Below are 25,741 nucleotides of genomic sequence, written 5' to 3' on the forward strand. Positions count from 1 at the left end.
GGACTGACTCCCCTGGGGAGACTCCAGAAGTACCCCAAGATCCATCTCAGCACTGGAGAGGGATCCTCATTTTCCGGCCCCAACTCCACACAAGGTCTTAGGCCCCGGCATCGACGGGAGAGGAATCCCGAGACGCCCCCGAGGAACTCGCATGGGGACTGGCCTTTCCTGAGGCCACCAGAGCGGGTCCCTGAGGTCACCGTCGTAAGTCGAGAGCACCTGCCGCAACTCGAGAAAATCCAGGAGGTTTTGCCCTCCAGGCGAGATGAGGCCCATTTCCGCTGAGGCTTCTCGAGGCTAATCACATCTAACCACTGGAACTTCCAAAGGGTCCTTCACACCCTTGCTGCAACTCAAGAAGTTCCCCGACATAGCCGTCTCCAATCGAGAGGAAGCACGAGGGTCCCGCACACATTCAGGGAAGCCGCGTTTCCGCCTCCTAGCTCGAGATGAGGGATCCTTTCCCTGTTTCGTAGGGAAAGAATTCCCGGCGTTCCCGTCGCATCTCAAGAGGAGGCGCTCTCCTCAGGAAAGGCGAGAGGAACTCCAGGGTCGTGCCACCATTCCAAGAGTCCCCCAGATGTGTCAGTCCATTCCAGAGGAACCTGTTTTCCCTGCACTGCCTTGACGTTCAAGCCGAGGATCGACTCCCACTACGTGTGCACGTGGGACAGCCCAGTGGCAAAGCCTCGTGGGAAAGTCTCGTGGGAAAGACTCGAGGGAAAACCATAGATCCTTTGCTCCACGCGGCGGACTGCGTGACACTGCTGCTACCGCTCTGGAGGAAAGCGCAAGTGCATGCCCGCATTGGAGACGAGGATTGACTCCCCTGGGGAGACTCCAGAAGTACCCCAAGATCCATGTCAGCACTGGAGAGGAATCCTCAGGTTCCGGCCCCGACTCCACACAAGGTCTTAGGCCCCGGCATCGACGGGAGAGGAATCCCGAGAGGTCCCCGAGGAACTCGCATGGGGACTGGCCTTTCCAGAGGCCACCAGAGCGCGTCCCTGAGGTCCCCGTCATAAGTCGAGAGCACCTGCCGCAACTCGAGAAAATCCAGGAGGTTTTGCCCTCCAGGCGAGATGAGGCCCATTTCCGCTGAGGCTTCTCGAGGTTAATCACATCTAACCACTGGAACTTCCAAAGGGTCCTTCACACCCTTGCTGCAACTCACGAAGTTCCACGACATACCCGTCTCCACTCGAGAGGAAGCACGAGGGTCCCGCACACATCCAGGGGAGCCCCGTTTCCGCCTCCTAGCTCGAGATGAGGGATCCTTTCCCTGTTTCGTAGGGAAAGAATTCCCGGCGTTCCCGTCGCATCTCAAGAGGAGGCGCTCTCCACAGGAAAGGCGAGAGGAACTCCAGGGTCGTGCCACCATTCCAAGAGTCCCCCAGATGTGTCAGTCCATTCCAGAGGAACCTGTTTTCCCTGCACTGCCTTGACGTTCAAGCCGAGGATCGACTCCCACCACGTGTGCACGTGGGACAGCCCTGTGGGAAAGCCTCGTGGGAAAGCCTCGTGGGAAAGACTCGAGGGAAAACCATAGATCCTTTGATCCACGCGGCGGACTGCGTGACACTGCTGCTACCGCTCTGGAGGAAAGCGCAAGTGCATGCCCGCATTCGAGACGAGGACTGACTCCCCTGGGGAGACTCCAGAAGTACCCCAAGATCCATGTCAGCACTGGAGAGGGATCCTCAGGTTCCGGCCCCAACTCCACACAAGGTCTTAGGCCCCGGCATCGACGGGAGAGGAATCCCGAGAGGCCCCCGAGGAACTCGCATGGGGACTGGCCTTTCCTGAGGCCACCAGAGCGGGTCCCTGAGGTCCCCGTCGTAAGTCGAGAGCACCTGCCGCAACTCGAGAAAATCCAGGAGGTTTTGCCCTCCAGGCGAGATGAGGCCCATTTCCGCTGAGGCTTCTCGAGGCTAATCACATCTAACCACTGGAACTTCCAAAGGGTCCTTCACACCCTTGCTGCAACTCAAGAAGTTCCCCGACATAGCCGTCTCCACTCGAGAGGAAGCACGAGGGTCCCGCACACATCCAGGGGAGCCCCGTTTCCGCCTCCTAGCTCGAGATGAGGGATCCTTTCCCTGTTTCGTAGGGAAAGAATTCCCGGCGTCCCCGTCGCATCTCAAGTGGAGGCACTCTCCACAGGAAAGGCGAGAGGAACTCCAGGGTCGTGCCACCATTTCAAGAGTCCCCCAGATGTGTCAGTCCATTCCAGAGGAACCTGTTTTCCCTGCACTGCCTTGACGTTCAAGCCGAGGATCGACTCCCACCACGTGTGCACGTGGGACAGCCCTGTGGGAAAGCCTTGTGGGAAAGCCTCGTGGGAAAGACTCGAGGGAAAACCATAGATCCTTTGATCCACGCGTCGGACTGGGTGACACTGCTGCTACCGATCTGGAGGAAAGCGCAAGTGCATGCCCGCATTCGAGACGAGGACTGACTCCCCTGAGGAGACTCCAGAAGTACCCCAATATCCATGTCAGCACTGGAGAGGAAACCTCAGGTTCCTGCCCCGACTCCACACAAGGTCTTCGGCCCCGGCATCGACGGGCGAGGAATCCCGAGAGGCCCCCGAGGAACTCGCATGGGGACTGGCCTTTCCTGAGGCCACCAGAGCGGGTCCCAGAGGTCCCCGTCGTAAGTCAAGAGCACCTACCGCAACTCGAGAAAATCCAGGAGGTTTTGCCCTCCAGGCGAGATGAGGCCCATTTCCGCTGAGGCTTCTCGAGGGTAATCACATCTAACCACTGGAACTTCCAAAGGGTCCTTCACACCCTTGCTGCAACTCAAGAAGTTCCCCGACATAGCCGTCTCCACTCGAGAGGAAGCACGAGGGTACTGCACCCATCCAGGGGAACCCCGTTTCCGCCTCCTAGCTCGAGATGAGGGATCCTTTCCCTGTTTCGTAGGGAAAGAATTCCAGGCGTTCCCATCGCATCTCAAGAGGAGGCGCTCTCCACAGGAAAGGCGAGAGGAACTACAGGGTCGTGCCACCATTCCAAAAGTCCCCCAGATGTGTCAGTCCATTCCAGAGGAACCTGTTTTCCCTGCACTGCCTTGACGTTCAAGCCGAGGATCGACTCCCACCACGTGTGCACGTGGGACAGCCCTGTGGGAAAGCCTCCTGGGAAAGCCTCGTGGGAAAGACTCGAGGGAAAACCATAGATCCTTTGCTCCACGCGGCGGACTGCGTGACACTGCTGCTACCGCTCTGGAGGAAAGCGCAAGTGCATGCCCGCATTCGATACGAGGACTGACTCCCCTGGGGAGACTTCAGAAGTACCCCAAGATCCATGTCAGCACTGGAGAGGAATCCTCAGGTTCCGGCCCCGACTCCACGCAAGGTCTTTGGCCCCGGCATCGACGGGAGAGAAATCCCTAGAGGCCCCGTAGGAAATCGCATGGGGACTGGCCTTTCCTGAGGCCACCAGAGCGGGTCCCTGAGGTCCCCGTCGTAAGTCGAGAGCACCTGCCGCAACTCGAGAAAATCCAGGAGTTTTTGCCCTCCAGGCGAGATGAGGCCCATTTCCGCTGAGGCTTCTTGAGGCTAATCACATCTAACCACTGGAACTTCCAAAGGGTCCTTCACACCCTTGCTGCAGCTCTAGAAGTTCCCCGACATACCCGTCTCCACTCGAGAGGAAGCACGTGGTGTCCCGCACACATCCAGGGGAGCCCTGTTTCCGCCTCCTAGCTCGAGATGAGGGATCCTTTCCCTGTTTCGTAGGGAAAGAATTCCAGGCGTTCCCATCGCATCTCAAGAGGAGGCGCTCTCCACAGGAAAGGCGAGAGGAACTACAGGGTCGTGCCACCATTCCAAAAGTCCCCCAGATGTGTCAGTCCATTCCAGAGGAACCTGTTTTCCCTGCACTGCCTTGACGTTCAAGCCGAGGATCGACTCCCACCACGTGTGCACGTGGGACAGCCCTGTGGGAAAGCCTCCTGGGAAAGCCTCGTGGGAAAGACTCGAGGGAAAACCATAGATCCTTTGCTCCACGCGGCGGACTGCGTGACACTGCTGCTACCGCTCTGGAGGAAAGCGCAAGTGCATGCCCGCATTCGATACGAGGACTGACTCCCCTGGGGAGACTTCAGAAGTACCCCAAGATCCATGTCAGCACTGGAGAGGAATCCTCAGGTTCCGGCCCCGACTCCACGCAAGGTCTTTGGCCCCGGCATCGACGGGAGAGAAATCCCTAGAGGCCCCGTAGGAAATCGCATGGGGACTGGCCTTTCCTGAGGCCACCAGAGCGGGTCCCTGAGGTCCCCGTCGTAAGTCGAGAGCACCTGCCGCAACTCGAGAAAATCCAGGAGTTTTTGCCCTCCAGGCGAGATGAGGCCCATTTCCGCTGAGGCTTCTTGAGGCTAATCACATCTAACCACTGGAACTTCCAAAGGGTCCTTCACACCCTTGCTGCAGCTCTAGAAGTTCCCCGACATACCCGTCTCCACTCGAGAGGAAGCACGTGGTGTCCCGCACACATCCAGGGGAGCCCTGTTTCCGCCTCCTAGCTCGAGATGAGGGATCCTTTCCCTGTTTCGTAGGGAAAGAATTCCAGGCGTTCCCATCGCATCTCAAGAGGAGGCGCTCTCCACAGGAAAGGCGAGAGGAACTACAGGGTCGTGCCACCATTCCAAAAGTCCCCCAGATGTGTCAGTCCATTCCAGAGGAACCTGTTTTCCCTGCACTGCCTTGACGTTCAAGCCGAGGATCGACTCCCACCACGTGTGCACGTGGGACAGCCCTGTGGGAAAGCCTCGTGGGAAAGCCTCGTGGGAAAGACTCGAGGGAAAAACATAGATCCTTTTATCCACGCGGCGGACTGCGAGACACGGCTGCTACCGCTCTGGAGGAAAGCGCAAGTGCATGCCCGCATTCGAGACGAGGACTGACTCCCCTGGGGAGACTCCAGAAGTACCCCAATATCCATGTCAGCACTGAAGAGGAATCCTCGGGTTCCGGCCCCGACTCCACACAAGGTCTTAGGCCCTGGAATCGAAGGGAGAGGAATCCCGAGAGGACCCCGAGGAACTCGCATGGGGACTGGCCTTTCCTGAGGCCACCAGACAGGGTCCCTGAGGTCCCCGTCGTAAGTCGAGAGCACCTGGGGCAACTCGAGAAAATCCAGGATGTTTTGCCCTCCAGGCGAGATGAGGCCCATTTCGGCTGAGGCTTCTTGAGGCTAATCAGATCTAACCACTGGAACTTCAAAAGGGTCCTTCACACCCTTGCTGTAACTCAAGAAGTTCCCCGACATACCCGTCTCCCTTCGAGCGGAAGCACGAGGGTCCCGCCCACATCCAGAGGAGCCCCGTTTCCGCCTCGTAGCTCGAGATGAGGGATCCTTTCACTGCTTTGTCGGGAAAGAATTCTGGGCATTCCCGTCCAATCTCAAGAGGAGGCGGTCTCCACAGGAAAGGCGAGAGTAACTCCAGGGTCGTGCCACCATTCCAAGAGTCCCCCAGATGTGTCAGTCCATTCCAGAGGAACCTGTTTTCCCTGCACTGCCTCGACTTTCAAGCCGAGGTTCGACTCCCACCTCGGTGATACGTGGGAGAGCACTGTGGGAGAGCCTGTTGGGAAACCCTCGTGGGAAATCCTCAAAGGAAAACCAGAGATCCCATGATCAACGCGACAGGAAACGTGACACTGCTGGTACAGCTCGGGAGGACAGCACACGTGAATACCCCCTCTGGAGACAATGACTGACTCCCCTGGGGAGACTCCAGAAGTACCCCAAGATCCATGTCAGCACTGGGGAGGAATCCGCAGGTTCCGGCCCCAACTCCACACAAGGTCTTGAGTCCCGGCATCGATGGTACAGGAATCCCGAGAGGCCCCTGAGCAACTCGCATACGGACTGGCCTTTCCTGAGGCCACTAGAGAGGGTCCCTGAGGTCGCCGTGGTAAGTCGAGAGCAGCTGCCACAACTGGATAAAATCCAGGAAGTTTTGCCCTCCAGGCGAGGTGATGCCCATTTCCACTGAGGCTTCTCGAAGCTAATGACACCTAAACTCTGGAACTTCAAAAAGGTCCTTCACACCCTTGCTTCAACTCACGAGGTTCCCTGACATAACCGTTTACACTAGAGAGGAAGCACGAGGGTCCTGGCCACATCCAGAAGAGCCCCGTTTCCGCCTCGTAGCTCGAGATGAGGGATCCTTTCCCTGCTTTGTCGAGAAAGAATTTGGGGCATTCCCGTCGCATCTTAAGAGGAGAAGCTCTCCACAGGAAAGGAGAGAAGAACTCCAGTGTCGTGCGACCATTCCCAGAGTCCCCCAGATGTCTTCGTTCATTCCAGAGGAACCTGTTTTCCCTGCACTGCCTTGACTTTCATGCCGAGGATCGACTCCCACCACAGTGGCACTTGGGACCGCCCTGTGGGAAAGCCTCGTGGAAAATCCTCGTTGGAAAACCTCGAGGGAAAGCCACAGATCTCATGATCCATGCTCCTGGAACCAGACACTGCTGCTACCGTTCTGGAGGAAAGCGCACGTGCATGACCCCCTCTCGAGACGAGGACTTACTCCCCTGGGGAGACTCCAGAAGTTCCCCCAATATCCATGTCAGCACTGAAGAGGAATCCTCATGTTCCGCCCCGACGCCACACAAGGTCTCAGGCCCCGGCATCGAAGCGAGAGGAATCCCGAGAGGCACCCGAGCAACTCGCATGAGGACTGGCATTGCCTGAGGCCACCAGAGCGAGTCCCTGAGGTCCCCGTCGTAAATCGAGAGCACCTGCCGCAACTCGAAAAAATCTAGGAGGTATTGCCCTCCAGGCGAGAAGAGCCCATTTCCGCTGAGGCTTCTCGAAGCTAATCAAACCTAACCTCTGTAACTTCCAAAAGTTCCTTCACACCCTTGCTGTAACTCAAGAAGTTGCCTGACATACCCGTCTCCACTCTAGAGGAAGCACAAGGGTCCCGGCCACATCCAGAGGAGACCCGTTTCCGCCTCGAGATGAGGGACATTTCGCTGCTTTGTCGGGAAAGAATTCCCGGCGTTCCACTCTCACCTCAAGAGGAGGTGCTCTCCACAGGAAAGGCGAGAGGAACTCCAGCGTCGTGCCACCATTCCAAGAGTTCCCCAGAAGTCTCAGTCCATTCCTTTGGAACCTGTTTTCCCTGCACTGCCTCGACTTTCACGCCGAGGATTGACTCCCACCACAGTGGCACGTGTGACAGCCCTGTGGGAAAGCCTCGTGGGAAAGCCTCGAGGGAAAGCCACAGATCCCTTGTTCCAGGCGATGGAAAGCATGACACTGCTGCTACTGCTCTGGAGGAAACCACACGTGCATGCCCCCATTTGAGACGAGGACTTACTCCCCTGGGGAGACTCCAGAATTACCCCATTATCCATGTCAGCACTGGAGAGGAATCCTCCAATTCCGGCCCCGTATCCACACAAGGTATTAGGCGCAGGCATCGAAGGGAGAGGTATCCCGAGAGGCCCACGTGCAACTCGCATGGGGACTGGCCTTTCCTGAGGCCACCAGAGCGGGTCCCAGAGGTCCCCGTCGTATGTCGAGAGCACCTGCGGCAACTCGAGAAAATCCAGGAGGATTTGCCCTCCAGGCGAGATGAGGACCATTTCCGCTGGGGCTTCTCAAGGCTAATCACACCTAAGCTCTGGAACTTTCAAAGGGTCCTTGACACCCTTGCTGCAACTCAAGAAGTTCCCCGAGATACCCCTCTCCACTCGAGAGGAAGCACGTGGGTCCCACCCACATCCAGAAGAGCTCCATTTCCGCCTCGTAGGTCGAGATGAGGAATCCTTTCGCTGCTTGTTCAGGAGAGATTCCTGGGCGTTCCCGTCGCATCTCAAGAGTAGGGGCTCTCCACAGGAAAGCTGAGAGCAACTCCAGCGTAGTGCCACCATTCCAAGAGTCCCCCAGATGTCTCAGAACATTCCTGAGGAAACTGTTTTCCCTGCACTGCCTTGACTTTCACGAGGAGGATCGACTCCAACCACGGTCTCACGTGGGACAGCCCTGTGGGAAAGCCTCGTGGGAAAGCCTCGAGGGAAAGCCACAGATCCCTTGATCCACGCGACAGGAATCGTGACGCTGTTGCTACAGCTCGGAGGAAAGCGCACGTGCATGCCCCCATTCGAGACGAGGACTTACTCCCTTGGGGAGACTCCAAAAGTACTCCAAGATCCATGTCAGTACTGGAGAGGAATCCTCATGTTCCGGCCCCGACTCCACACAAGGACTTAGGCCCCGGCATCTACGGAAGAGGAAACCCGAGAGGACCCCGAGCAATTCGGATGGGGACGGGACAGTCTTGAGGCCACCAGAGCGGGTCCCTAAAGTCCCCGTCGTAAGTCGAGAGCACCTGCGGCAACTCGGGAAAATCAAGGAGGTTTGGCACTCCAGGCGAGATGACGCCCATTTCCGCTGAGGCTTCTGGAAGGTAATCACATCTAACCTCTGGAACTTCTAAAAGGTCCTTCACACCCTTTCTGCAACTCAAGAAGTTCCCTAACATACCCATCTCCACTCGAGAGGAAGCACGACGGTCCCGCCCACATCCAGAGGAGCCCCGTGTCCGCCTCGTAGCTCAAGATGAGGGATCCTTTCGCAGCTTTTTCGGGAAATAATTCTGGGAGTTCCTGTTGCATCTCAAGTGGAGGCGCTCCCCACAGGAAAGGCGAGAGGAACTCCAGCGTCGTGCCACTATTCCCAGAGTCCCCCAGATATCTCAGTCCATTCCAGAGGAACCTGTTTTCCCTGCATTGCCTCGAGTTTCACACCGAGCATCGACTCACACCACGGTGGCACGTGGGACAGCCCTGTGGGAAAGCCTCATGGGAAAGCCTCGTGGGTAAGCCACAGATCCCATGATCGGCGTGCCGGGAGGCGTGACACTGTTGTTACACCTCGGGATGAAAGCGAACGTGCATGCCCCCTCTAAAGACGAGTACTGCCTCCCCTCGGGGGACTTCAGAAGAACCCCAAGATCCATGTCAGCACTGGAGTGGAATCTTCACTTTCCGGCCCCGACTCCACACAAGGTCTTAGACCCCGGCAAGGACGGGAGAGGAATCCCGAGAGGCCCCCGAGCAACTCGCATGGGGACTGGCCTTTCCTGAAGTCACCAGAGCGGGTCCCTGAGGTCCCCATCGTAAGTCGAGAGCACCTGCCCCAACTCGAGAAAATCCAGGAGGTTTTGCCCTCCAGGCGAGATGGGGCCCATTTCCTTTGAGGCTTCTCAAGGCTAATCACACCTAATTTGTGGAAATTCTAAAAGGTCCTTCACACACTTGCCGCAACTCAAGAAGGACCCCGACATACCTGTATCCACTCTAGAGGGAGCACGAGGCTCCCTCGCACATCCAGGGGAGCCCCGTTTCTGCCTCATAGCTCGAGATGAGGGATCCTTTCCCTGCTTGGTTGGGAAAGAATTCCCGTCGTTCCCGTTGCATCTCAAGAGGAGGCCGTCTCCACAGGAAAGGCAAGAGGAACTCCAGGGCCGCGCCACCATTCCGAGTCCCCCAGATTTCTCAGTTCATTTCAGAGGAACCTGTTTTCCCTGCACTGCCTCGACTTTCTCGCCGAGGATCGACAGCCACAACGGTGGCACGTGAAGCAGCCCTGTGGGAAAGCCTAGTGGAAAGCCTCGTGGGAAAGCCTCGAGGGAAAGCCACAGATCCCTTGATCCACGGGACGGGAAGCGTGACACTGCAGCTACAGCTCTGGAGGAAAGCACACGTGCATGCACCCATTCGAGACGAGGACTTACTCCCCTGGGGAGACTCCAGAAGTACCCCACGATCCATGTCAGCACTGGAGAGGAAACCTCATGTTCCAGGCACGACTCCACACAAGGTCTTAGGCCCCGGCTTCGAAGGGAAAGTTATCCTGAGTGGCCCCCGTGCAACTCGCATAGGGACTGGCCTTTCCTGAGGCAACCAGAGCGGGTCCATGAGGTCCCCGTCGGAAGTTGAGAGCACCTGCCGCAACTCGACAGAATCCAAGAGGTTTTGCCCTCCAGGAGAGATGAGGCCCATTTCCACTGAGTCTTTCCGAAGCTAATCACACCTAACCTATGGAATTTCCAAAAGGTCTTTCGCACCCTTGCTGCAGCTCAAGAAGTTGCCTGACATACCCGTCTCACATCTAGAGGAAACACGAGGGTCCCGGCCACATCCAGAGGAGCCCCGTTTCCGCTATGTAGCTCGAGATGAGGAATCCTTTCGCTGCGTGTTCGGGAAAGAATTCTGTGCATTCCTGTCGCATCTCAATTAGGAGGTGCTCTCCACAGGAAAGGCTAGAACTCCAGCGTCGTGCCACCATTCCCAGAAAACCCCAGATGTTTCATTCCATTCTAGAGGAACCTGTTTTCCCTGCACTGCCTCGACTTTCACGCCGAGGATCGACTCCCACCACGGTGGCACGTGTGACAGCCCTGTGGGAAAGCCTCGTGGGAATGCCTCATGTTAAATCCTCGAGGGAAAGCCACAGATCCCATGACTCACGCGATGGGAAGCGTGAAACTGCTGCTACAGCTCAGGAGGAAAGCGCACGTGCATGCCCCTTCTTGAGACGAGGACTGACTTCCCTGGGGAGACTCAAGAATTACCCCAATATCCATTTCAGCACTGGAGAGGAAGCCTCAGGTTCCGGCCCCGACTCCACACAACCTCTTAGGCCCCGGCATCAACGGCAGTGTAATCCCAGGAGGCCACCGAACAAGTCGTATGGGGACTGGCCAGTCCTGAGGTCACCAGAGCGGGTTCCTTAGATCACCGTCGTAAGACGAGACCACCTGCCAAAACTCGAGAAAATCCAGGAAGTTCTCCCATCCAGGCTCGATGAGGCCCATTTTCGCTGAGGCGTCTCGAGGCTAATCACATCTAACCTCTGGAACTTCCAAAGGGTCCTTCACACCATTGCTGCATCTCAAGAAGTTCCCCGACATACCCCTCTCCACTCGAGAGGTAGCACGTGGGTCCCGCCCACATCCAGAAGAGCTCCGTTCCCGCCTCGTAGGTAGAGATGAGGGATCCTTTCACTGCTTGTTCGGGAGAGAATCCTGGGCGTTCCCGTCTCATCACAAGAGGCGGCGCTCTCCACAGGAAAGGCGAGAGGAACTCCAGGGTCGTGCCACCATTCCAAGAGCCCCCAGATGTCTCAGTCCATTCCGGAGGAACCTGTTTTCCCTGCACTGCCTTGACTTTCACGCCGAGGATCGACTCCCACCACTGTCTCACGTGGGACAGCCCTGCGGGAAAGCCTCGTGGGAAAGCCTCATGGGAAAGCATTGAAGGAAAGCCACAGATCCCTTGATCCACGCGACGGGAAGCATGGCACTATTTCTACTGCTCTGGAGGAAAGCGCACGTGCATGCCCCCATTCGAGACGAGGACTTACTCCACTGGGAGACTCCAGAAGTACCCCAAGATCCATGTCAGCACTGGAGAGGAATCCTCAGGTCCCGGTCTCGACTCCACACAAGGTCTTAGGCCCCGGCATCGAAGGGAGAAGAATCCCGAGAGGGCCCCGAGCAACTCGCATGGGAACTAGCCTTTCCTGAGGCCACCAGAGAGGGTCCCTGAGGTCCCCGTCGTAAGTCGAGAGCACCTGCCCCAACTCGAGAAAATCCAGAAGGTTTTGCCCTCCAGGCGAGATGAGACCCATTTCCGCTGAGCCTTCTCAATGCTAATCACACCTAACTTCTCGAAATTCCAAAAGGTCCTTCACACACTTGCTTCAAATCAAGAAGTTTCCCGACATACAGGTCTCCATTCTAGAGGAAGAACGAGGGTCCCGCCCACATCCAGAGGAGCCCCGTTTCCGCCTCGTAGCTCGAGATGAGGGATCCTTTCCCTGCTTGGTCGAGAAAGCATTCCCAGCGTTCACGTCGCATCTGAAGAGGAGGCGCTCTCCACAGGAAAGGCGAGAGTAACTCCAGGGTCGTGTTCACATTCCAAGAGTCCCGCAGATGTCTCAGTCCATTCCAGAGGAAACTGTTTTGCTCCACTGCTTCGACTTTCATGCCGAGGATGGACTCCCACCACGGTGGCACGTGGGACAGCCCTGTGGGAAAGCCTCCTGGGAAAGCCTTGGGGGAAAGCCTCGAGGGAAAGCCACAGATCCCATGATCGACCCGACGGGAAGCGTGACATTTCTGCTCCAGCGCGGGAGGAAAGCCCATTTGCATGTCCCCTCTAGAGACCAGGACTGACTCCCCTGGGGAGACTCCAGAAGTACCCAAAGTTCCATGTCAGCACTGGAGAGGAATCCTTAGGATCCGGCCCTGACTCCACACAAGGTCTTAGGCCCCGGCATCGACGGGAGAGGAATCCCGAGAGGCCCCCGAGGAACTCGCATGGGGACTGGCCTTTCCTGAGGCCACCAGAGCGGGTCCCTGAGGTCCCCGTCGTAAGTCGAGAGCACCTGCCGCAACTCGAGAAAATCCAGGAGGTTTTGCCCTCCAGGCGAGATGAGGCCCATTTCCGCTGAGGCTTCTCGAGGCTAATCACGTCTAACGACTGGAACTTCCAAAGGGTCCTTCACACCCTTGCTGCAACTCAAGAAGTTCCCCGACATACCCGTCTCCACTCGAGAGGAAGCACGTGGTGTCCCGCACACATCCAGGGTAGCCCCGTTTCCGCCTCCTAGCTCGAGATGAGGGATCCTTTCCCTGTTTCGTAGGGAAAGAATTCCCGGCGTTCCCGTCGCATCTCAAGAGGAGGTGCTCTCCACAGGAAAGGCGAGAGGAACTCCAGGGTCGTGCCACCATTCCAAGAGTCCCCCAGATGTGTCAGTACATTCCAGAGGAACCTGATTTCCCTGCACTGCCTTGACGTTCAAGCCGAGGATCGACTCCCACCACGTGTGCACGTGGGACAGCCCTGTGGGAAAGCCTCGTGGGAAAGCCTCGTGGGAAAGACTCGAGGGAAAACCATAGATCCTTTGATCCACGCGGCGGACTGCGTGACACTGCTGCTACCGCTCTGGAGGAAAGCGCAATGCATGCCGGCATTCGAGACGAGGACTGACTCCCCTGGGGAGACCCCAGAAGTACCCCAAGATCCATGTGAGCACTGGAGAGGAATCCTCAGGTTCCGGCCCCGACTCCACACAAGGGCTTCGGCACCGGCATCGACGGGAGAGGAATCCCGAGACCCCCCCGATGAACTCGCATGGGGACTGGCTTTTCCTGAGGCCAACAGAGCGGGTCCCTGAGGTTCCCGTCGTAAGTCGAGAGCACCTGCCGCAACTCGAGAAAATCCAGGAGGTTTTGCCCTCCAGGCGAGATGAGGCCCATTTCCGCTGAGGCTTCTCGAGGCCAATCACATCTAACCACTGGAACTTCCAAAGGGTCCTTCACACCCTTGCTGCAACTCAAGAAGTTCCCCGACATACCCGTCTCCACTCGAGAGGAAGCACGTGGTGTCCCGCACACATCCAGGGGAGCCCCGTTTCCGCCTCCTAGCTCGAGATGAGGGATCCTTTCCCTGTTTCGTAGGGAAAGAATTCCCGGCGTTCCCGTCGCATCTCAAGAGGAGGCGCTCTCCACAGGAAAGGCGAGAGGAACTCCAGGGTCGTGCCACCATTCCAAGAGTCCCCCAGATGTGTCAGTCCATTCCAGAGGAACCTGTTTTCCCTGCACTGCCTTGACGTTCAAGCCGAGGATCGACTCCCACCACGTGTGCACGTGGGACAGCCCTGTGCGAAAGCCTCGTGGGAAAGCCTCGTGGGAAAGACTCGAGGGAAAACCATAGATCCTTTGATCCACGCGGCGGACTGCGTGACACTGCTGCTACCGCTCTGGAGGAAAGCGCAAGTGCATGCCCGCATTCGAGACGAGGACTGACTCCCCTGGGGAGACTCCAGAAGTACCCCAAGATCCATGTCAGCACTGGAGAGGAATCCTCAGGTTCCGGCCCCGACTCCACACAAGGTCTTAGGCCCCGGCATCGACGGGAGAGGAATCCCGAGAGGCCCCCGAGGAACTCGCATGAGGACTGGCCTTTCCTGAGGCCACGAGAGCGGGTCCCTGAGGTCCCCGTCGTAAGTCGAGAGCACCTGCCGCAACTCGAGAAAATCCAGGAGGTATTACCCTTCAGGCGAGATGAGGCCCATTTCCGCTGAGGCTTCTCGAGGCTAATCACGTCTAACCACTGGAACTTCCAAAGGGTCCTCCACACCCTTGCTGCAACTCAAGAAGTTCCCCGACATCCCCGTCTCCACTGGGGAGGAAGCACGTGGGTCCCGCACACATCCAGGGGAGCCCCGTTTCTGCCTCCTAGCTCGAGATGAGGGATCCTTTCCCTGTTTCGTAGGGAAAGAATTCCCGGCGATCCCGTCGCATCTCAATAGGAGGCGCTCTCCACAGGAAAGGCGAGAGGAACTCCAGGGTCGTGCCACCATTCCAAGAGTCCCCCAGATGTGTCAGTCCATTCCAGAGGAAACTTTTTTCCCTGCACTGCCTTGAAGTTCAATCCGAGGATCGACTCCCACCACGTGTGCACGTGGGACAGCCCTGTGGGAAAGCCTCGTGGGAAAGACTCGAGGGAAAACCATAGATCCTTTGATCCACGCGGCGGACTGCGTGACACTGCTGCTACCGCTCTGGAGGAAAGCGCAAGTGCATGCCCGCATTCGAGACGAGGACTGACTCCCCTGGGGAGACTCCAGAAGTACCCCAAGATCCATGTCAGCACTGGAGAGGAATCCTCAGGTTCCGGCCCCGACTCCACACAAGGTCTTAGGCCCCGGCATCGACGGAGAGGAATCCCGAGAAGCCCCCGAGGAACTCGCATGGGGACTGGCCTTTCCTGCGGCCACCAGAGCGGTTCCCTGAGGTCCCCGTCGTAAGTCGAGAGCACCTGCCGCAACTCGAGAAAATCCAGGAGGTTTTGCCCTCCAGGCGAGATGAGGCCCATTTCCGCTGAGGCTTCTCGAGGCCAATCACATCTAACCACTGGAACTTCCAAAGGGTCCTTCACGCCATTGCTGCAACTTAAGAAGTTCCCCGACATACCCGTCTCCACTCGAGAGGAAGCACGTGGGGTCCCGCACACATCCAGGGGAGCCCTGTTTCCGCCTCCTAGCTCGAGATGAGGGATCCTTTCCCTGTTTCGTAGGGAAAGAATTCCCGGCGTTCCCGTCGCATCTCAAGAGGAGGCGCTCTCCACAGGAAAGGCGAGAGGAACTCCAGGGTCGTGCCACCATTCCAAGAGTCCCCCAGATGTGTCAGTCCATTCCAGAGGAACCTGTTTTCCCTGCACTGCCTTGACGATCAAGCCGAGGATCGGCTCCCACCACGTGTGCACGTGGGACAGCCCTGTGGGAAAGCCTCGTGGGAAAGCCTCGTGGGAAAGACTCGAGGGAAAACCATAGATCCTTTGCTCCACGCGGGGGACTGCGTGACACTGCTGCTACCGCTCTGGAGGAAAGCGCAAGTGCATGCCCGCATTCGAGACGAGGACTGACTCCCCTGGGGAGACTCCAGAAGTACCCCAAGATCCATGTCAGCACTGGAGAGGAATCCTCAGGTTCCGGCCCCGACTCTACACAAGGTCTTAGGCCCCGGCATCGACGGGAGAGGAATCCCGAGAGGCCCCCGAGGAACTCGCATGGGGACTGGCCTTTCCTGAGGCCACCAGAGCGGGTCCCTGAGGTCCCCGTCGTAAGTCGAGAGCACCTGCCGCAACTCGAGAAAATCCAGGAGGTTTTGCCCTCCAGGCGAGATGAGGCCCATTTCCGCTGAGGCTTCTCGAGGCTAATCACGTCTAACGACTGGAACTTCCAAAGGGTCCTTCACACCCTTGCTGCAACTCAAGAAGTTCCCCGACATACCCGTCTCCACTCGAGAGGAAGCACGTGGTGTCCCGCACACATCCAGGGTAGCCCCGTTTCCGCCTCCTAGCTCGAGATGAGGGATCCTTTCCCTGTTTCGTAGGGAAAGAATTCCCGGCGTTCCCGTCGCATCTCAAGAGGAGGTGCTCTCCACAGGAAAGGCGAGAGGAACTCCAGGGTCGTGCCACCATTCCAAGAGTCCCCCAGATGTGTCAGTACATTCCAGAGGAACCTGATTTCCCTGCACTGCCTTGACGTTCAAGCCGAGGATCGACTCCCACCACGTGTGCACGTGGGACAGCCCTGTGGGAAAGCCTCGTGGGAAAGCCTCGTGGGAAAGACTCGAGTGAAAACCATAGATCCTTTGATCCACGCGGCGGACTGCGTGACACTGCTGCTACCGCTCTGGAGGAAAGCGCAATGCATGCCGGCATTCGAGACGAGGACTGACTCCCCTGGGGAGACCCCAGAAGTACCCCAAGATCCATGTCAGCACTGGAGAGGAATCCTCAGGTTCCGGCCCCGACTCCACACAAGGGCTTCGGCACCGGCATCGAAGGGAGAGGAATCCCGAGACCCCCCCGATGAACTCGCATGGGGACTGGCTTTTCCTGAGGCCAACAGAGCGGGTCCCTGAGGTTCCCGTCGTAAGTCGAGAGCACCTGCCGCAACTCGAGAAAATCCAGGAGGTTTTGCCCTCCAGGCGAGATGAGGCCCATTTCCGCTGAGGCTTCTCGAGGCCAATCACATCTAACCACTGGAACTTCCAAAGGGTCCTTCACACCCTTGCTGCAACTCAAGAAGTTCCCCGACATACCCGTCTCCACTCGAGAGGAAGCACGTGGTGTCCCGCACACATCCAGGGGAGCCCCGTTTCCGCCTCCTAGCTCGAGATGAGGGATCCTTTCCCTGTTTCGTAGGGAAAGAATTCCCGGCGTTCCCGTCGCATCTCAAGAGGAGGCGCTCTCCACAGGAAAGGCGAGAGGAACTCCAGGGTCGTGCCACCATTCCAAGAGTCCCCCAGATGTGTCAGTCCATTCCAGAGGAACCTGTTTTCCCTGCACTGCCTTGACGTTCAAGCCGAGGATCGACTCCCACCACGTGTGCACGTGGGACAGCCCTGTGCGAAAGCCTCGTGGGAAAGCCTCGTGGGAAAGACTCGAGGGAAAACCATACATCCTTTGATCCAGGCGGCGGACTGCGTGACACTGCTGCTACCGCTCTGGAGGAAAGCGCAATGCATGCCCGCATTCGAGACGAGGACTGACTCCCCTGGGGAGACTCCAGAAGTACCCCAAGATCCATGTCAGCACTGGAGAGGAATCCTCAGGTTCCGTCCCCGACTCCACATAAGGTCTAAGGCCCCGGCATCGACGGGAGAGGAATCCCGAGACGCCCCCGATGAACTCGCATGGGGACTGGCTATTCCTGAGGCCACCAGAGCGGGTCCCTGAGGTCCCCGTCGTAAGTCGAGAGCACCTGCCGCAACTCGAGAAAATCCAGGAGGTTTTGCTCTCCAGGCGAGATGAGGCCCATTTCCGCTGAGGCTTCTCGAGGCCAATCACATCTAACCACTGGAACTTCCAAAGGGTCCTTCACACCCTTGCTGCAACTCAAGAAGTTCCCCGACATACCCGTCTCCACTCGAGAGGAAGCACGTGGGGTCCCGCACACATCCAGGGGAGCCCCGTTTCCGCCTCCTAGCTCGAGATGAGGGATCCTTTCCCTGTTTCGTAGGGAAAGAATTCCCGGCGTTCCCGTCGCATCTCAAGAGGAGGCGCTCTCCACAGGAAAGGCGAGAGGAACTCCAGGGTCGTGCCACCATTCCAAGAGTCCCCCAGATGTGTCAGTCCATTCCAGAGGAACCTGTTTTCCCTGAACTGCCTTGACGTTCAAGCCGAGGATCGACTCCCACCACGTGTGCACGTGGGACAGCCCTGTGGGAAAGCCTCGTGGGAAAGCCTCGTGGGAAAGACTCGAGGGAAAACCATAGATCCTTTGATCCACGCGGCGGACTGCGTGACACTGCTGCTACCGCTCTGGAGGAAAGCGCAAGTGCATGCCCGCATTCGAGACGAGGACTGACTCCCCTGGGAAGACTCCAGAAGTACCCCAAGATCCATGTCAGCACTGGAGAGGAATCCTCAGGTTCCGGCCCCGACTCCACACAAGGTCTTAGGCCCCGGCATTGACGGGAGAGGAATCCCGAGAGGCCCCCGAGGAACTCGCATGGGGACTGGCCTTTCCTGAGGCCACCAGAGCGGGTCCCTGAGGTCCCCGTCGTAAGTCGAGAGCACCTGCCGCAACTCGAGAAAATCCAGGAGGTATTACCCTTCAGGCCTAATGAGGCCCATTTCCGCTGAGGCTTCTCGAGGCTAATCACGTCTAACCACTGGAACTTCCAAAGGGTCCTTCACACCCTTGCTGCAACTCAAGAAGTTCCCCGACATACCCGTCTCCACTGGGGAGGAAGCACGTGGGTCCCGCACACATCCAGGGGAGCCCCGTTTCTGCCTCCTAGCTCGAGATGAGGGATCCTTTCCCTGTTTCGTAGGGAAAGAATTCCCGGCGATCCCGTCGCATCTCAATAGGAGGCGCTCTCCACAGGAAAGGCGAGAGGAACTCCAGGGTCGTGCCACCATTCCAAGAGTCCCCCAGATGTGTCAGTCCATTCCAGAGGAAACTTTTTTCCCTGCACTGCCTTAAAGTTCAATCCGAGGATCGACTCCCACCACGTGTGTACGTGGGACAGCCCTGTGGGAAAGCCTCGTGGGAAAGACTCGAGGGAAAACCATAGATCCTTTGATCCACGCGGCGGACTGCGTGACACTGCTGCTACCGCTCTGGAGGAAAGCGCAAGTGCATGCCCGCATTCGAGACGAGGACTGACTCCCCTGGGGAGACTCCAGAAGTACCCCAAGATCCATGTCAGCACTGGAGAGGAATCCTCAGGTTCCGGCCCCGACTCCACACAAGGTCTTAGGCCCCGGCATCGACGGAGAGGAATCCCGAGAAGCCCCCGAGGAACTCGCATGGGGACTGGCCTTTCCTGCGGCCACCAGAGCGGTTCCCTGAGGTCCCCGTCGTAAGTAGAGAGCACCTGCCGCAACTCGAGAAAATCCAGGAGGTTTTGCCCTCCAGGCGAGATGAGGCCCATTTCCGCTGAGGCTTCTCGAGGCCAATCACATCTAACCACTGGAACTTCCAAAGGGTCCTTCACGCCATTGCTGCAACTTAAGAAGTTCCCCGACATACCCGTCTCCACTCGAGAGGAAGCACGTGGGGTCCCGCACACATCCAGGGGAGCCCCGTTTCCGCCTCCTAGCTCGAGATGAGGGATCCTTTCCCTGTTTCGTAGGGAAAGAATTCCCGGCGTTCCCGTCGCATCTCAAGAGGAGGCGCTCTCCACAGGAAAGGCGAGAGGAACTCCAGGGTCGTGCCACCATTCCAAGAGTCCCCCAGATGTGTCAGTCCATTCCAGAGGAACCTGTTTTCCCTGCACTGCCTTGACGTTCAAGCCGAGGATCGACTCCCACCACGTGTGCACGTGGGACAGCCCTGTGCGAAAGCCTCGTGGGAAAGCCTCGTGGGAAAGACTCGAGGGAAAACCATACATCCTTTGATCCAGGCGGCGGACTGCATGACACTGCTGCTACCGCTCTGGAGGAAAGCGCAAGTGCATGCCCGCATTGGAGACGAGGATTGACTCCCCTGGGGAGACTCCAGAAGTACCCCAAGATCCATGTCAGCACTGTAGAGGAATCCTCAGGTTCCGGCCCCGACTCCACACAAGGTCTTAGGCCCCGGCATCGACGGGAGAGGAATCCCGAGACGCCCCCGAGGAACTCGCATGGGGACTGGCCTTTCCTGAGGCCACCAGAGCGGTTCCCTGAGGTCCCCGTTGTAAGTCGAGAGCACCTGCCGCAACTCGAGAAAATCCAGGAGGTTTTGCCCTCCAGGCGAGATGAGGCCCATTTCCGCTGAGGCTTCTCGAGGCCAATCACATCTAACCACTGGAACTTCCAAAGGGTCCTTCACACCCTTGCTGCAACTCAAGAAGTTCCCCGACATACCCGTCTCCACTCGAGAGGAAGCACGTGGTGTCCCGCACACATCCAGGGGAGCCCCGTTTCCGCCTCCTAGCTCGAGATGAGGGATCCTTTCCCTGTTTCGTAGGGAAAGAATTCCCGGCGTTCCCGTCGCATCTCAAGAGGAGGCGCTCTCCACAGGAAAGGCGAGAGGAACTCCAGGGTCGTGCCACCATTCCAAGAGTCCCCCAGATGTGTCAGTCCATTCCAGAGGAACCTGTTTTCCCTGCACTGCCTTGACGTTCAAGCCGAGGATCGACTCCCACCACGTGTGCACGTGGGACAGCCCTGTGCGAAAGCCTCGTGGGAAAGCCTCGTGGGAAAGACTCGAGGGAAAACCATAGATCCTTTGATCCACGCGGCGGACTGCGTGACACTGCTGCTACCGCTCTGGAGGAAAGCGCAAGTGCATGCCCGCATTCGAGACGAGGACTGACTCCCCTGGGGAGACTCCAGAAGTACCCCAAGATCCATGTCAGCACTGGAGAGGAATCCTCAGGTTCCGGCCCCGACTCCACACAAGGTCTTAGGCCCCGGCATCGACGGGAGAGGAATCCCGAGAGGCCCCCGAGGAACTCGCATGAGGACTGGCCTTTCCTGAGGCCACGAGAGCGGGTCCCTGAGGTCCCCGTCGTAAGTCGAGAGCACCTGCCGCAACTCGAGAAAATCCAGGAGGTATTACCCTTCAGGCGAGATGAGGCCCATTTCCGCTGAGGCTTCTCGAGGCTAATCACGTCTAACCACTGGAACTTCCAAAGGGTCCTTCACACCCTTGCTGCAACTCAAGAAGTTCCCCGACATCCCCGTCTCCACTGGGGAGGAAGCACGTGGGTCCCGCACACATCCAGGGGAGCCCCGTTTCTGCCTCCTAGCTCGAGATGAGGGATCCTTTCCCTGTTTCGTAGGGAAAGAATTCCCGGCGATCCCGTCGCATCTCAATAGGAGGCGCTCTCCACAGGAAAGGCGAGAGGAACTCCAGGGTCGTGCCACCATTCCAAGAGTCCCCCAGATGTGTCAGTCCATTCCAGAGGAAACTTTTTTCCCTGCACTGCCTTGAAGTTCAATCCGAGGATCGACTCCCACCACGTGTGCACGTGGGACAGCCCTGTGGGAAAGCCTCGTGGGAAAGACTCGAGGGAAAACCATAGATCCTTTGATCCACGCGGCGGACTGCGTGACACTGCTGCTACCGCTCTGGAGGAAAGCGCAAGTGCATGCCCGCATTCGAGACGAGGACTGACTCCCCTGGGGAGACTCCAGAAGTACCCCAAGATCCATGTCAGCACTGGAGAGGAATCCTCAGGTTCCGGCCCCGACTCCACACAAGGTCTTAGGCCCCGGCATCGACGGAGAGGAATCCCGAGAAGCCCCCGAGGAACTCGCATGGGGACTGGCCTTTCCTGCGGCCACCAGAGCGGTTCCCTGAGGTCCCCGTCGTAAGTAGAGAGCACCTGCCGCAACTCGAGAAAATCCAGGAGGTTTTGCCCTCCAGGCGAGATGAGGCCCATTTCCGCTGAGGCTTCTCGAGGCCAATCACATCTAACCACTGGAACTTCCAAAGGGTCCTTCACGCCATTGCTGCAACTTAAGAAGTTCCCCGACATACCCGTCTCCACTCGAGAGGAAGCACGTGGGGTCCCGCACACATCCAGGGGAGCCCTGTTTCCGCCTCCTAGCTCGAGATGAGGGATCCTTTCCCTGTTTCGTAGGGAAAGAATTCCCGGCGTTCCCGTCGCATCTCAAGAGGAGGCGCTCTCCACAGGAAAGGCGAGAGGAACTCCAGGGTCGTGCCACCATTCCAAGAGTCCCCCAGATGTGTCAGTCCATTCCAGAGGAACCTGTTTTCCCTGCACTGCCTTGACGATCAAGCCGAGGATCGGCTCCCACCACGTGTGCACGTGGGACAGCCCTGTGGGAAAGCCTCGTGGGAAAGCCTCGTGGGAAAGACTCGAGGGAAAACCATAGATCCTTTGCTCCACGCGGGGGACTGCGTGACACTGCTGCTACCGCTCTGGAGGAAAGCGCAAGTGCATGCCCGCATTCGAGACGAGGACTGACTCCCCTGGGGAGACTCCAGAAGTACCCCAAGATCCATGTCAGCACTGGAGAGGAATCCTCAGGTTCCGGCCCCGACTCTACACAAGGTCTTAGGCCCCGGCATCGACGGGAGAGGAATCCCGAGAGGCCCCCGAGGAACTCGCATGGGGACTGGCTTTTCCTGAGGCCAACAGAGCGGGTCCCTGAGGTTCCCGTCGTAAGTCGAGAGCACCTGCCGCAACTCGAGAAAATCCAGGAGGTTTTGCCCTCCAGGCGAGATGAGGCCCATTTCCGCTGAGGCTTCTCGAGGCCAATCACATCTAACCACTGGAACTTCCAAAGGGTCCTTCACACCCTTGCTGCAACTCAAGAAGTTCCCCGACATACCCGTCTCCACTCGAGAGGAAGCACGTGGTGTCCCGCACACATCCAGGGGAGCCCCGTTTCCGCCTCCTAGCTCGAGATGAGGGATCCTTTCCCTGTTTCGTAGGGAAAGAATTCCCGGCGTTCCCGTCGCATCTCAAGAGGAGGCGCTCTCCACAGGAAAGGCGAGAGGAACTCCAGGGTCGTGCCACCATTCCAAGAGTCCCCCAGATGTGTCAGTCCATTCCAGAGGAACCTGTTTTCCCTGCACTGCCTTGACGTTCAAGCCGAGGATCGACTCCCACCACGTGTGCACGTGGGACAGCCCTGTGCGAAAGCCTCGTGGGAAAGCCTCGTGGGAAAGACTCGAGGGAAAACCATAGATCCTTTGATCCACGCGGCGGACTGCGTGACACTGCTGCTACCGCTCTGGAGGAAAGCGCAATGCATGCCCGCATTCGAGACGAGGACTGACTCCCCTGGGGAGACTCCAGAAGTACCCCAAGATCCATGTCAGCACTGGAGAGGAATCCTCAGGTTCCGTCCCCGACTCCACATAAGGTCTAAGGCCCCGGCATCGACGGGAGAGGAATCCCGAGACGCCCCCGATGAACTCGCATGGGGACTGGCTATTCCTGAGGCCACCAGAGCGGGTCCCTGAGGTCCCCGTCGTAAGTCGAGAGCACCTGCCGCAACTCGAGAAAATCCAGGAGGTTTTGCTCTCCAGGCGAGATGAGGCCCATTTCCGCTGAGGCTTCTCGAGGCCAATCACATCTAACCACTGGAACTTCCAAAGGGTCCTTCACACCCTTGCTGCAACTCAAGAAGTTCCCCGACATACCCGTCTCCACTCGAGAGGAAGCACGTGGGGTCCCGCACACATCCAGGGGAGCCCCGTTTCCGCCTCCTAGCTCGAGATGAGGGATCCTTTCCCTGTTTCGTAGGGAAAGAATTCCCGGCGTTCCCGTCGCATCTCAAGAGGAGGCGCTCTCCACAGGAAAGGCGAGAGGAACTCCAGGGTCGTGCCACCATTCCAAGAGTCCCCCAGATGTGTCAGTCCATTCCAGAGGAACCTGTTTTCCCTGAACTGCCTTGACGTTCAAGCCGAGGATCGACTCCCACCACGTGTGCACGTGGGACAGCCCTGTGGGAAAGCCTCGTGGGAAAGCCTCGTGGGAAAGACTCGAGGGAAAACCATAGATCCTTTGATCCACGCGGCGGACTGCGTGACACTGCTGCTACCGCTCTGGAGGAAAGCGCAAGTGCATGCCCGCATTCGAGACGAGGACTGACTCCCCTGGGAAGACTCCAGAAGTACCCCAAGATCCATGTCAGCACTGGAGAGGAATCCTCAGGTTCCGGCCCCGACTCCACACAAGGTCTTAGGCCCCGGCATTGACGGGAGAGGAATCCCGAGAGGCCCCCGAGGAACTCGCGTGGGGACTGGCCTTTCCTGAGGCCACCAGAGCGGGTCCCTGAGGTCCCCGTCGTAAGTCGAGAGCACCTGCCGCAACTCGAGAAAATCCAGGAGGTATTACCCTTCAGGCCTAATGAGGCCCATTTCCGCTGAGGCTTCTCGAGGCTAATCACGTCTAACCACTGGAACTTCCAAAGGGTCCTTCACACCCTTGCTGCAACTCAAGAAGTTCCCCGACATACCCGTCTCCACTGGGGAGGAAGCACGTGGGTCCCGCACACATCCAGGGGAGCCCCGTTTCTGCCTCCTAGCTCGAGATGAGGGATCCTTTCCCTGTTTCGTAGGGAAAGAATTCCCGGCGATCCCGTCGCATCTCAATAGGAGGCGCTCTCCACAGGAAAGGCGAGAGGAACTCCAGGGTCGTGCCACCATTCCAAGAGTCCCCCAGATGTGTCAGTCCATTCCAGAGGAACCTTTTTTCCCTGCACTGCCTTAAAGTTCAATCCGAGGATCGACTCCCACCACGTGTGCACGTGGGACAGCCCTGTGGGAAAGCCTCGTGGGAAAGACTCGAGGGAAAAGCATAGATCCTTTGATCCACGCGGCGGACTGCGTGACACTGCTGCTACCGCTCTGGAGGAAAGCGCAAGTGCATGCCCGCATTCGAGACGAGGACTGACTCCCCTGGGGAGACTCCAGAAGTACCCCAAGATCCATGTCAGCACTGGAGAGGAATCCTCAGGTTCCGGCCCCGACTCCACACAAGGTCTTAGGCCCCGGCATCGACGGAGAGGAATCCCGAGAAGCCCCCGAGGAACTCGCATGGGGACTGGCCTTTCCTGCGGCCACCAGAGCGGTTCCCTGAGGTCCCCGTCGTAAGTAGAGAGCACCTGCCGCAACTCGAGAAAATCCAGGAGGTTTTGCCCTCCAGGCGAGATGAGGCCCATTTCCGCTGAGGCTTCTCGAGGCCAATCACATCTAACCACTGGAACTTCCAAAGGGTCCTTCACGCCATTGCTGCAACTTAAGAAGTTCCCCGACATACCCGTCTCCACTCGAGAGGAAGCACGTGGGGTCCCGCACACATCCAGGGGAGCCCCGTTTCCGCCTCCTAGCTCGAGATGAGGGATCCTTTCCCTGTTTCGTAGGGAAAGAATTCCCGGCGTTCCCGTCGCATCTCAAGAGGAGGCGCTCTCCACAGGAAAGGCGAGAGGAACTCCAGGGTCGTGCCACCATTCCAAGAGTCCCCCAGATGTGTCAGTCCATTCCAGAGGAACCTGTTTTCCCTGCACTGCCTTGACGATCAAGCCGAGGATCGACTCCCACCACGTGTGCACGTGGGACAGCCCTGTGGGAAAGCCTCGTGGGAAAGCCTGGTGGGAAAGACTCGAGGGAAAACCATAGGTCCTTTGCTCCACGCGGGGGACTGCGTGACACTGCTGCTACCGCTCTGGAGGAAAGCGCAAGTGCATGCCCGCATTCGAGACGAGGACTGACTCCCCTGGGGAGACTCCAGAAGTACCCCAAGATCCATGTCAGCACTGGAGAGGAATCCTCAGGTTCCGGCCCCGACTCCACACAAGGTCTTAGGCCCCAACATCGACGGGAGAGGAATCCCGAGAGGCCCCCGAGGAACTCGCATGGGGACTGGCCTTTCCTGAGGCCACCAGAGCGGGTCCCTGAGGTCCCCGTCGTAAGTCGAGAGCACCTGCCGCAACTCGAGAAAATCCAGGAGGTTTTGCCCTCCAGGCGAGATGAGGCCCATTTCCGCTGAGGCTTCTCGAGGCTAATCACGTCTAACGACTGGAACTTCCAAAGGGTCCTTCACACCCTTGCTGCAACTCAAGAAGTTCCCCGACATACCCGTCTCCACTCGAGAGGAAGCACGTGGTGTCCCGCACACATCCAGGGTAGCCCCGTTTCCGCCTCCTAGCTCGAGATGAGGGATCCTTTCCCTGTTTCGTAGGGAAAGAATTCCCGGCGTTCCCGTCGCATCTCAAGAGGAG

The sequence above is a fragment of the Ovis canadensis genome, chromosome 5 (assembly GCF_042477335.2).
Source record: "Ovis canadensis isolate MfBH-ARS-UI-01 breed Bighorn chromosome 5, ARS-UI_OviCan_v2, whole genome shotgun sequence".
Taxonomy (NCBI): Eukaryota; Metazoa; Chordata; class Mammalia; order Artiodactyla; family Bovidae; genus Ovis; species Ovis canadensis.